Source organism: Eptatretus burgeri, chromosome 9, assembly GCF_056783735.1.
Source record: "Eptatretus burgeri isolate ZD-2024b chromosome 9, Ebu_testis_v1, whole genome shotgun sequence".
In the NCBI taxonomy this organism is placed as follows: domain Eukaryota; kingdom Metazoa; phylum Chordata; class Myxini; order Myxiniformes; family Myxinidae; genus Eptatretus; species Eptatretus burgeri.
Genome location: NC_140969.1, coordinates 41,830,994 through 41,843,940, shown reverse-complemented (window position 1 = coordinate 41,843,940; position 12,947 = coordinate 41,830,994). Strand labels below are relative to the sequence as shown.

The 12,947-nt window shown below is 43.0% G+C and overlaps 1 long non-coding RNA gene across 1 annotated transcript in view; it reads left to right on the top strand.

The window, feature by feature from the left end:
* Window positions 1-12,947, top strand: part of LOC147020012 (uncharacterized) — a 29,583-nt gene that overhangs the window by 14,557 nt on the left and 2,079 nt on the right. Inside the window, exon 2 of the long non-coding RNA XR_015061603.1 lies at window positions 7,257-11,095. This is a non-coding gene — a long non-coding RNA (uncharacterized LOC147020012). The remainder of the gene's footprint in view (window positions 1-7,256; window positions 11,096-12,947) is intronic.

Sequence of the window (12,947 nt, the reverse complement as noted above, 5' to 3'; positions counted from 1 at the left end):
ATACCAACGAATGCTGAACCTGTTGTTGGCCTACACAACCTATGCCCAACGATAGTCTAACTTCGGCATAGCGCGTTGCACGGATCGCCGATGATGTCGTGACGTCGCCTATTAAAAGGCTGACGCACAACGATTCGAATCATAACTGCTGTAGAAATGGAAGTGTCAACATCGCGGTCACACCTTGGCGATCTTGCCAGCGTATGCCGACCTAAGAAAAATGTGTCTAAAACGTTGGGGGCACGTCAAATACGGTATGAGTAAGTTTGGTATACGTGAGTACAACGCTAAAGTACGCTATCATACGTCGTAGTAAGTAGAGTACGTCAAGAAATTTTAAACATGTTCAAAATTTTACGACGTACTTGCCGTATGACACACGTTCCGCATGCGATGGGGATAAGTTTTACACACGATATGTGGACGCTTACACACGTCCACAAACGCTACTTATAAGCTACTCATAAGTCGAAACACGTCGCGGTAATGTCTTTTTTACGCGAAACTTATTTCTAACTTATGTTTGACGTGCTTTGAACCAATTCTGTACGTAGTCCCAACACACATCGACGTATGTAGACGTATTCCAATGACGTCATCCGGTCGACAAAAAAAAAAATGAATGTGTTTCTAACTTACAACTGCCATATAAAGACGTGTTCCCAGCGGTTTTGGGAATTGGTATATAAAAATGGTGTTCATAAAAGGGGAACCCAACAGTGTTTTCGAGTTCCTTTTTGAGTCGATGTCCATGTCAGCAGTATTAGTATCAGTATCAGTATCAGTATTAGTATTAGTAGTAGTTTGTTCATGTTGGCAGTAGTAGGTGAGTGTGAGGGGGAGGGTGTGGGTTATGATGGATCATCCTTGCGTTTAACGATTTAACGATTTAAATGATAAACTCAACGATTTAAATGGCTGCATCTCCACTATTGAAAGTAGACGCTTGCGCTCAACAATTGGATTTTTTTACACTCAACGACTTTTAAACGGTACCACTCAGCTATTTTCATTGTTTACAATGGACGATTTAAATTGCTGTCACTCGCCTTTGTTTTTTGACGCTGGGGTTTGGAAATTTGAAGCGTTTCTTCTGAACGTGTTAAAACGCTCAAACTCAACTATTTTAAATAGACGCTGCCGATGGACAATTGGAATCATAGCCAAGCTAGACATCGAAGTGTGAACATCCTCGTCATGCCGAAGAAAAGTTTGAAGAATGCTGCAAATAAGTGTCCTGGCCGTGGACGCTGACGCAAGGACGATCCATTATACCGACGTCTTTCAGCCTATGAGTAACTTAAAAGTAACGTCTGTCGACGTGTGGCAACGATCGCGTAACGTGCCAACATCATGTTAATCATAGGTTAGAAATAAGTTTCGCGTACGCTAAACATTACCTCGGCGTGTCTCAACTTATGATTAACTTACAAGTAGCATGTGTTGACGTCTGTCAACGATCGCAGACCGTGCATAAAACTTGTGGCCAGCGTAGCGGAACGTGTGAGTCATACGCCGGCATACGTCGTGAAATTTCAAGCATGCAAAAATTTGAGGACAACCGAAAAGTCCAACGTTTAAAGCCAGCGTACAACGACGTATGGCAGTGTTTTTCAGTGTGCTCTCAATGTCATCAAAACTTACCCATAATATATTCAACGTGTGCCAGCGTTTTAGAAAAAAAATTCAAAAATCAGCATACGTTGGCTAAAACATCAAGGTGTGACCGGGCCTTTACATCGACTTTCTGTAGCTGCTGCAAACACAATAAATTTGCTTGGGGAAGTTGTAAAAGCGCTGTCACACCTTGACGTTTTAGCCAGCAATGGCAACGTATAAAAATGTATGTAAAACGTTGGCGTACGCTGAAATTTTGATGTTTTTTTTTTTAAGTTTTGGTCGTTTTCATAACGTGTTGGTCGTATGCATAACATATTAGTAACGGGCACAGAACGTTTCGTTGTCTTATAGATAACTTATACCAACGACTGCTTAGCCTGTTGTCGGCGTTCACAACTTATGCCCAACGATAGTTTAACTTAGGCATAGCGCGCTGCACGTATCGCTGAAGAACTCGTGGCGTAGCCTGTTAAAAACCTGCCGCACAACAATTCAAATAATAACCGCCTGAAAATTGAAAGTGTCAACCACGCAGTCACACCTTGACGATTTAGCCGAACCAAGCTGGCACACGTCGAATATGGTATGGGTAAGTTGTGTATACGTTCAGAGCATGCTGAAAAACGATGAAGTACGCTGTCATATTTCGTGGTACGTCTCGTACGTCGTGAAATTTCAAGCATGCTGAAAATTTTGCGACGTACTCGCCGTATGGCTCACACATTCTGCTACGCTGGGAATAAGTTGTAGGCACGATATGCGATCGTTGACACACTTCGAGGTAATGTTTAGCATACCCGAAACTTATTTTCTCCATCAAGGCACATTTTCTTTTTTTTTCTCCTTGGCTCCGTGAAGGAACGTGACGAAATATCTGAAGTTGTTGTTGTTGTTTTTTTGTTTGTTTTTTTTTTTAAGTCAATCACGAATTTTAAAATATGTTCGGACATTTGCTTTTAAGGTTCGACGTCGACGTGACAATATCCTCAAATAGAAAATATTCACAGAGGAGGAACTAAGAATAAGACATGAGCAAACTGAAGAGGCAATCGGACGTGACGTAACAGCACATGTGACTCGTAGGTTAGAAATAAATTTTGGGTAAGCTAAACATTACCTCGACGTGTTTCGACTTATGAGTAACTTACAAGTAACGTGTGTCGACGTGTGTCAACGATCGCATAACGTGCCTACAACTTATGGCCAGCGTAGCGGAACGTGTGAGTCATACGCTGGCATACGTCGTAAAATTTCAAGCATGCTAAAATTTGAGGACAACCACAAAGTACAACGATGAAAGCCAGCGTACTACGACGTATGGCAGTGTTCTTCAGCATGCTCTTAACGTATACAAAACTTACCCATAACGTATTCGACGTGTGCCGTCGTTTTAGACAAATTTTTCATAAGTCGGCATACGCTGGCTAAATCGTCAAGGTGTGACAGCACCTTAACAAGAGGATCGAGTAAAACTGAAAACGATGGCCCGGCCACCATTTGTTCGAGTATCGGTGTACCTCGATAGCATTGCTTAAATGGAGACCACCATCGGTAGAGTGCAAATTTTGAGGTGCCGGAGCAGAATCCCCCTTTTAAGGAAAAGTCAGATTAATTTAGTCTCTAACCACCATTTTTTGACAAAACTATGTATTTTAAGAAATGCTTCATGTTCGCTATCAATGGCAAAGCAAAACTATGCTCAGAAAGAAAAGGAACTGCTTAGTGTGGTTTTCACGGTAGAGAAGTTCCAAGACAGAGGTGCAAACAGACCACAAGCCATTGGTGACTGTCGGAAGAAAGCCACTTCACACAGCGTCACCCAGATGACAAATTATGTTGCTTCATCTTCTTCGTTATGACTTGGAACTCAAGTATGTGCCTAGCAAGCTACTGTGTATTCCTGACCCTCTCTCAAGCTCCTCCTGGCATTGTGCCAACTGCCAGCGTTTTATTCGAAGACATGGAGATGAGAGTACACCAGTTGATATCCCAGTCGCCAGTAAGCCAATGCAGACTAGAAACCCTAGGTTCTACAACCTCATACGATAACTTTCTTCAGCTTATAGCTGGATTTATCGCAAATGGATAGCCTTCCCACAAAGCCAACTTGTCACCCATCATCAAACCATAGTGGGACACCAGACATGAACTGCACCTTGCCCATGGTCTGCTCTTTCCTGGGGACCACATAATAATCCCTGCAGCACAAGGCCACAACGTGCTCAGTACGATCCATGAAGGCCATTTGCACAAGAAAAAAGCAAAGCTGGAGCCCGTCAATCGTCTTCTCGAATGGAATGAGCAGTGACATTGAGCAACTTGTTGCCAAATGTTCAGTGGGTGCAAAGTTCAGACTAGCCAACTGAAAAGAACCACGAATGTCCCAGGAAGTTCCCCAATGACCCGAGCAGAAAGTCGGAGCTGACCTTTTCCAATTTACAGGGAAACATTTCCTTGTAGCAGTCGACTATTTCTCAAAATACCAAAAAGTACTTCTGAGCGAGTGGTGAAATAAAAATTAAAGTCCAGGGTCCCTGGACTTTCTGCAAAGCATGCCATTGATGCACTCAAGCCAACGTTCGCCAGAGCTGATAGCTGACATGTCATTCACAAGTGCAGAATTAAACAGATTCGCTCAAATTTGGGGATTTCACATTACCACATAAAGTCCCACATATGCCAAATCGAATGGACAGGCCGAACGTATCATACGGACTGTCAAACAAGGGCTCAGGAAGGCTCTGGAGTCTAGAATCTGGTGAGGATTTCAATTTGACCTTGCTGATGGACAGGAACACTTCCATAGCAGGACTACCTTACTCCCAGCTCAGCTTTTGATACGACAGTGTGACTCTTGCAACCGCATATCCCGGCAGATGCACATCAGCTGTTGGTACAGCATTAGCAAATGGCGAAGACGTTTTATGACTGGAACTCCAAAGAGCTCCCACCGCTTACTCCAGGTGAAAGCATCCGCATCAAGCAAGAAAAGGTCTGGAAGCCAGGAGTTGTCATCACTATGCACCATTCACCCGGTTCATATCACGTGATGATGCAAGACAGCCAAGTTCACTGCCGCTATCGCAAGCACCTCCAGAAGACCATTGACCTACTCCAACTATTACCCTACTTCCAGCGGAAGACCAGTTGGCGAATCACGCCACAACAATACGTCAGTCACAAGATCCAGCTGAACAAACATGCTCAGCTTTTCAGCCTGAACCAGTCTCTACACAAGTAGTCACACCACCTAGTTGTCGCTCTTCTCATGCTGAAAGACTACCCATGCATCTCAGTGATTATGTTGTGGAAAGTTTGAGTCTCGTGAAAGTTTGAGTTGCCGAGTTAATTACTACTCCACGAGGTTCCTTTGTTGCAATTGTTTTTCTTTGTGTTTTAGTTGTTTTCACTAATTGGGCCATGGGGGTTGTGTGGGGGGATACTCGTAATGGTTACTAGTTTTGGCCATGAATGTGAGCTTTTGAATATTGAGCAGGAAGATGTTATGAGTTGTTGGTGTTGTTGTTGTTGTTGGATATGACGATCATGGGTGAATGCAGAAATAAAGACAGTGAGCCTCATCCCTTCGTCTGGCTCATTAAAGAAGAGTTTTTATTTTTTATATTTAGTACCATGTGGTAAGTTTCGCACAGACACAAGACCGACCTTTATTACTGGGTGCTGCCATCTTTAAAATGCAGTGGTTTGTGGGATATCTTATGCAATATTGAATGTATTTGTTTTTGTTCTTTAAAACAATTACTGGAATAGAAGAATTAAAATTGTTCAGTTTAATTTTAAAATGTTTTACCGAAACATTAAAAATTAGAAGGGCACTCGGTAGAGCGCATACCTCTGCCACGTAACGCCTTATCCATGAGAACATATCGGGCACAATACATTTTTGAAAGATCATGCCTTGTATCGTTTTTTGGCCCGATCTCTCAAGGGTGAAGAATCACTTTCAAAATTAAATAATTATTGTATCTCGGTCCGGATTCGGATCTCCACCAAAATTCATTTAACTCCTTCTTGTCACACACCCAACTTGCGCACCAAGTTTCATCCAAATCGGTCCACAACTTTTTGAGATATCCTGCACACAAACAAACAAAGGAAAAATCACTCAGAGTGACAACTTGGCAAAACAGCACAAAGTAGAATGGCACTCAGTAGAGCTCATACCTCTACCAGGTGGAAGAGTTTACGTTTTATATCCCACAATTGGGGTGGATCCGAACCAAAATCCAATTTGCTTGTTCTTGTCATCTATTCAACCCATCCACCTTGTTTTGTCATAACTCGTCCACAACTTTTTTGAGATATAGTGATATGTTTAGTTTTTGGCCCTATCAATTTTAGAAATCAGGCCTGTCTTGACCTTTTGACCTTAAAATTAATTGGTAGTTGAATTCAGTGACCTGACATGAAAATGCTTTTCAAATTTCAAGTTAATTTGGATGAAAATTGAGGATTTTAGAAAATTTGACCTTTTGGCCTATGTTTACCGAAAAATTAATAGGTGGTTGATTTCATTGATCCGATGTGCATATCCTGTTCAAATTTCAAGTCAATCGGATGAAAATTGAGGATTTTAGAAAATTTTTGACCATTTTGGCCTTTTGGTCTACGTTGATCTCAAAATTAATAGGTGGTTGAAATCAGCGACCTGATATGCAAATGATCTTCAAATTTCAAGTCAATCGGATGAAAATTGACAATTTTCGAAACAATTAAAAAATTCGGCCCAATTTGGGTTGACCTTATGGCCTATGTTAACCTTTTGACCGAAGATAACTTCAAAAGTAATAGGTGGTTGAATTCAATGACCTGATATGCAAATCCTGTTTAAATTTCAAGTCAATCGGATGAAATTTCAATAATTTTACGAAACTTCAACGCGGGACCGTCACAGGGTCGGTGATATTAATCTCTGAAAATTTCAGAACGATCGGTTGAGCGGGTTGGCCTGTAGGCGAGCGGACAGACAAACAAACACACACACACACACACACACAAACACACAAACAAACAGAGGTGATGAACATGCTTGTCAAATTTTAAAAAAAATTTGCCAAGTAACAAACAGAAAGAAAGGGGTGAAAACATAACCAACTTTACCTTTGGTGGTGGAGGTAAATTTACACCAGCTGAGAATGTAATATGGTCTTCGGAATGATTTTACATATTTGCATGATTCAAAAGCTCCTTTGGATACCTGCCATTTTGCATGGCTGTTTTGGATGACTTTCTTAATCAAAGTGAAAAGGTGGCTGGAGTTAAGGTTGAAAATTACCCAGTTAGGCAGAGTTTCGGCTGGATCTCGGTCTGTGCCATGGTGCTGTGATATCTGACATACAGCCAGATTTTATGTGGTGGTTGATTTTAGGAGACACCTGGTGCTGTCATTGTGAGGATTTTTGCTGCTCTATAGTCGTTGTCCTTTCTTGTTTTCACCCTTCACAGAATCAGTCAATTGAGTACGTAAGAGTACATGATTGTCTCTGTTTGATCATAATCTGGTCGGTGGGTGATCTCTGCATTTTGGCGTTCATAACGGTTCTGATGATGTAACGTTTGCCATTCTTTTGCAATGTGAATTGTTCTTTTTTTTCTGTTCTTGATTGTGATTGCAGCAAAGAAAACATCCATCCCATTCCATTGGGATCATACTCTGGATAGAGCGTCAGTGCTGCCAAAGCAGTCTCTTGGGTTATTGGGCAAAATCCTGGACAGGTCTCCAGACAATTAGCCACACCGATGCAGGATACTCGAATGGCTCAATCATTCCAGCAATATGCTACTCATTTTGCTGACCTCGGAAGGATGACGGGCTGAGTCAACCCCACCTGGTATTAATTCAATGGAGAGTGGGATTTCAACTCAGAATCCTCGGATCCCAAACCGACAACCCTAACCATTAAGCCAACACCGGGCGTGCAAACAATCAGTGATTCATTTGTTTTGTCTTTGCAGTCACCGATGTATTAAAGGAAGCAGTTACAACTTACAAGACCCCATCTCTGTGCCTGCACGTGACATTTACATTTATTGGTATAACGGTTGATACGCACTCGTGAATCTCGTGCTGTCGGTTTCTCTGAGCTACGCTTTAAGTGAAACCAGCACAGTGATTGACTTCTGCTTGGTGTTGGCTGAATGGTTATGGTGGTGGGCTTGGGATCCTCGGACCCTGAGTTCAAATGCCGCTCTTCCATTGAATTAATACCAGGTGGGCTTGACTCTGCCTGTCATCCTTCCGAGGTCGGCAAAATGACTCCCAGCTTGCTGGGATGATTGAGCCATTAGAGTATCCTGTGTCGGAGTGCCGACCCATCCAGGATTGTGCCCAATAGCCCAGGAAACTGCTTCGGCAGCACCGACACTCTGTACAGAGTATGGTCCCAATGTCTGGAATGGATCGACTGCGGTTGCAGAGTGATCGACTCTGATTTGAGGGGCCTGCTGCATGAGGATTGATTTATCAGTTAAAGAAGGAAAGATCTCCATGTCAGACACCTCGCATGCATGTTCAGCCTGAGCTGATGACGGCTCCTCTTGTGCTGCATTGGCCAAACCCAAAGATAGCACCTCTTGCACTGTATCAGCCAGACCCGACAGCAGCACCTTGCTCGCACAGCCGAATGAACGCACTCCATGTACAACGGACCTGGCAGGCCACCCGCAAAGGGAAAGACGTCCCACAGCAAAGGACGTGTACAACAACATAGACGATGGAGAGAAAACTTGATCACCAATGGAGGAAAATGAACCAAACCCTCAATAGTCCTGAAGATGCCACTAACAATGAAAACCTAATCCAAATGGTCCCACCAATGCTTTTTCGGCGCTCCGAGCATACTCAGAAACCTGGTCCAAATTACAAGACCTGTATGCTTAAGTGCAGACCAGCAAAGATCGAAAAGATGTCTTTCACACTGAGAAGACCTATCATGATACCAGTGACTATGTCAATGGGGTTATAGTTCAGACATTGGATAAAATGGACTACATGGCTCTAGAAACCCCATCAATTGCCTCTAGAGTCTAGATGATCAGGCCTCTCCACAGGGAGCCATAAGTTATCACGATCTTCAAGGCCATTTTCTTCACCTTTCAGTGCCCGGGTCCAGGCTGAAGCCTCTGCCAAAGCTGCTGCTCAGAATGCAGCCGACGAAGAAATTGTCACCAAATGCAAGGCCAAGCTGAATGCGGTTGAAGTAAGAGCTGAGGCCGAGTTGAAAGCGAAACAAGCAAATGCAGAAGGTGACTTGTGGATATTCCGAGTCCGACAAGTAGCAGCTGTGGAGAAAGCATGCTCCGACACATTTTTTCAGGCCGATCAAGAAGAAAGGGGGTATGTCCTCTGGACCTCACCCCAATAGTCAGCTAATATTATTGTAGCACAGTTTTGACGCATGACCGACACTGCTGTTCAACATTCACCAACTTGCCAACTCCGAGTTTCCACCCCACCCCTTGAAGCAGTCAAGGAGCAGCAGACAACAATTCTGACTCATATGAATGGTACATTCAAGAAGTGACCATCTTCTCCCATAATGATACCAGACAAGCCAAAGGCTGAACGAGAGTTTTCACCCGTTGATATAACAAGAGAGATTACTGACACACTTGCTCACTAGTACCAGCCAACACACAAACCAGATGTCTATGATGGCGGTCCAATGATATTCCAAACCCGGTGCTGTTCCTTCCAGGCCATGGTCGACCAGGCTCAGAACCCCACGACACAGAGACTCACCTTTCTTGCGAAATACACCAAAGGCGAACTGAGACAGTTCATCGACCGATTTTGACACATCTACAGTTCCGATCCTGAAGTCACATCCCAAAAATCTTGGAAGGAGCTGGAACGGAGATTTGGGAATACTGCAAGGATTACCACTCAAGTAATTGAAAACTCATGGGTTTCACAAAGTTCAAAGTGGACGAAAATTTACAGGCTTCTGGAATTTGTGGAACTGTGAACAGATACAGTTGCACAATTTGGATCATTTACCTGGCCTCAACATCCTCAACTACTCACATTCTACACCCGATTCTTGAAAAGCCAACTCATATCCACAACGATTGGAGGAAACGTGCCTCAAAATACAAGATGACAAATGGCAGCTACCCACCATTCACCATACTTGCCAGATTCTTAAGAGAAAAGGCCATACTCCATAATGACCCTGAGTTATACCCATTTAGCCAAAATAATTATCGGATGACAGAAAAGGGGAGAACACACTGAAGTCTCAATTCCCACCTTCATGTCTTGGCTACATCTACACCGATGAATTTGGAACCATGACTACCAGTCACGATAAATTGTCGGTATCACGACAAAAAATAGCCAGCCTCGAAGCAGATCAAAATATTGACCAGACCCTGCACAGCACTATGAAGAGAGGCCTGCTCTACAAACTGAGTCCATTCCTTAACAAAGACGAGATTATCTGAGTTGGAGATAGACTTTGACGAGCCGACCTTGATCTTGGAGGTCATCATCTGGTACTCCTTCCAAAAGAGTCACATCCCCCAGCTGATCATTGAACACTTTCATCAGGAAGCACAACACCCAGAATGACACACAACTGTGGCAGTTAATTTATGTGCTGGAGGCTCTTGGATCCTTAGAACTCATGACGCACTTGAGGACAGAGTCGAAGCAACATCCCCCTTTACCAATGTTTGAATGGATGTATTCGTAACCAGAAAGACATGGCGTGGGACAATAGACTGCAAAGGATGGGCTGTGATCTTCTCTTGCCTGTGCACCAGGGCCATGCAAATTGAGGTTATTGATGCCACGGACACCTCAGCTTTCATCTCAGCACTATGGAGATTTGCTTCCCTTTGTGGGCCAGTCGCACAACTGAGGTGTTACTGGAGAACAAATTTCTTTGGAGCCCAAGGCGAGCTGATCCAAGAACATACAGCAAGATACTTGTCAGCAAAGGGTTGTACATGGGTTTTTAACCCACCCAAGACATCTCCCTTTGGAGAAGAGTGGGTGTGACAAATTCAAACCATTCGGCATATTCTTGATTCTACGTTCATCCAGTTGGGGAAACATTAGCTTACTCACAATGTACTGACCATCTTTATGGCTGAAACATGTGCTGTCTTAAACTCTCGACCCATCACAACGATCTCTTCAAATGCCAATGATCCTCAGGCTCTCACTCCTGCCATGTTCCTGACCCTGGAAACACCTCCTGGTGACTTCATTAAGGAAGACTTGGATGGATGACGGCACTGGCAACGTGCTCAGTATCTTGCTGATCAGTTCTGGCTCGAATGGTGAAAGGAGTAACTCCAGAGCATACAATTTTGCCAAAAGTGGAATGAGACAACCCCCTGAAATCTCAGAGGGAGACGTAATTCTCCTTCGGCACAAGAAACTTCCCCGGAACAACTGGCCGCTTGCTCAAGTTACGAAGATCTACCTTAGTGAATGGTGATGATGGTGAGTGTGTGCATTGATTGTACACTTTGTGAGTCTGCATTGATGGTACACATAATATCTACCAGAGACCAATTTCATAACTCCATGATTCTGGAAAAGGCACCTAGCTCCAAGCTCGCACTCTATATTAGCAGTTAATGTTCTTGTGTGAACGTTGGAGGTTTTTATATGATAAAAATTTACTTCATTAATTTTGAGGTGGAGACTTTAATTGTCTTTAGAATGATTTTATTAACATGATTCAAATCCTCCCTTGGAGAAATAGCTGTTTTTGCACAACTGTTCTTCACGTGATGACTTTTGTAATTAAAGTGCGAAGATGGGCAGAGCTGAGGTTATAAATCATTCAGATGGTCGGAGTTTCGTCTGGAGCTCAGTCTGTGCCACAGTGCTGTGCAGTGATGATGAAATTGAGGATTTTGATAATTTGGCCTTTTGGCCTATTTTGACCTTTTGGCCTATGTTTACCTCAAAATTAATAGGCGGTTGAATTCATTGATCTGATGTGCATATCCTGTTCAAATTTCAAGTCAATCGGATGAAAATTGTGGATTTTTCAATTTCAATTTCAGGATTGAAGTCATGCAAAACGAGATTTTATGAGGTTTCTTTTATGAGCCACTTGGGTCCTGTGATTGTGATGATCTTTGATAGTCTACATTCTTTCTCCTTTCTTGTTTTCACCGTCCACAGAATCATAGTCAAGTGAGTAACAACATTATTGTTTCCGTTTGATTGTACAGGGTGTACCAAAAAGATCTGGGCAACTTTGGTTGTTAATATATTTAGAACAACAAATGATATAACGATACTCTTTGGTTTATATGATACAGAGACTCAAAGTTTTGTGCACACCATCAATGGCACTTAAACGAGAGTTCCGTTTGTCGTGCGTAGGACATCAAGGCAGTGCACGAGTTCCTGCCATGCTCAACTCAGCATGTTTGCATTTTTCTTTGCGGAGGATACAGTAACCTCAACAATTTACAAGAACATGTTGGAAGGAATTGCTTTCCCACAGATTGAAGACCTGCAACCCAATATCAGTTTTCACAGGATGGTGCTCCCCCTTATTGGGCCTTAGTTGTCCGAGCCGTCCTGAATGAAAACTTTTCAGGCTGAGATGGACCAACTGCCTGGTCCCCACGATCACCAGACGTAACCCCCTTTCATTTTATTCTGAGGAGGTTTGTCAAAGATGTTGTCGACAACGCTTTCATTCAAGCTTATATGCTTGAAGCTTGAATGAAAGAAGTCCTTTCATGATCTTTCCTGGGAAAGTCACATTTCTAAGCTCGCCTCCAAAGGCAGTCGCCGATTGGGAATCCTCCGTCGTGCAAAGTCCTTCCTCGGCCCACCTGAGCTCCTGACCACATACAAAGCATTCATCCGCAGCCTGATGGAGTACTGCTCTACCCTCTGGGCTGGTGCTCCTGCCTCTCACCTTTCTCGGCAAATCTTCAAGGAAGAATGGGAGAAAATCCCCAAATTCAGATGTACAAAGCTGATACAGACATACCCAAGAAGACTTGAAGCTGTAATCACTGCCAAATGCACTTTTACAAAGTATTGACTCAGGGGGTTGAATACTTATTAATGCAAGACATTTCAGCTTTTCATTTTTAATAAATTTGGTAAAATTTCAAAAAACATGTTTCACTTTGTCATTGTGGTGTATTTTGTATAGCTTGGTGGCAAAAATAATTAAATTTAACCAATTTTAAATTCAGGCTGAAACGCAACAAAATGTGACAAAAGTCAAAAGGTGTGAATACCTTCTGAAGGCACTGTACACACACACACACACACACACACACACACACACACACACACACACACACACACACACACA